The 286-nt window shown below is 50.7% G+C and overlaps 1 non-coding gene across 1 annotated transcript; it reads right to left on the bottom strand.

Moving 5' to 3' along the window:
* Positions 1 to 117: 117 nt before the first annotated feature.
* LOC145718719 (small nucleolar RNA SNORA63) lies at positions 118 to 247 on the bottom strand. The gene has a single exon (XR_014141982.1). It is a non-coding gene; the product is annotated as a small nucleolar RNA SNORA63 (small nucleolar RNA).
* Between the last annotated feature and the right edge of the window lie 39 nt (positions 248 to 286).

Below are 286 nucleotides of genomic sequence, written 5' to 3'. Positions count from 1 at the left end.
GGGAGCCCGATGTGGGGCTCGATCCCAGGACCCTGGGATCATGACCTGAGCCGAAGGCAGACGCTTAATGACTGAGCCACCCAGGCACCCCTCAAGTCAGTGTTTTACTTGGTAAACATGTCTGAGACCATGCATCCCTGGCTGCTAAGCACCATGGCGGACAGGGCTAGAAAGGTAACAGCTTTATTTTGAGCAGGGGCAAAGACAAGGCAGCACTTTACAGCTACATTGTAACTAGATCCTGCATTCAATGAGATAAATCTTTACTGCTTATCCCTAAAGTGCC

This window comes from Leptonychotes weddellii, unplaced genomic scaffold, assembly GCF_054177405.1.
Source record: "Leptonychotes weddellii isolate Sample4059 unplaced genomic scaffold, ASM5417740v2 HiC_scaffold_205893, whole genome shotgun sequence".
Taxonomy (NCBI): Eukaryota; Metazoa; Chordata; class Mammalia; order Carnivora; family Phocidae; genus Leptonychotes; species Leptonychotes weddellii.
This window is presented reverse-complemented; position numbering and strand designations above follow the sequence as displayed.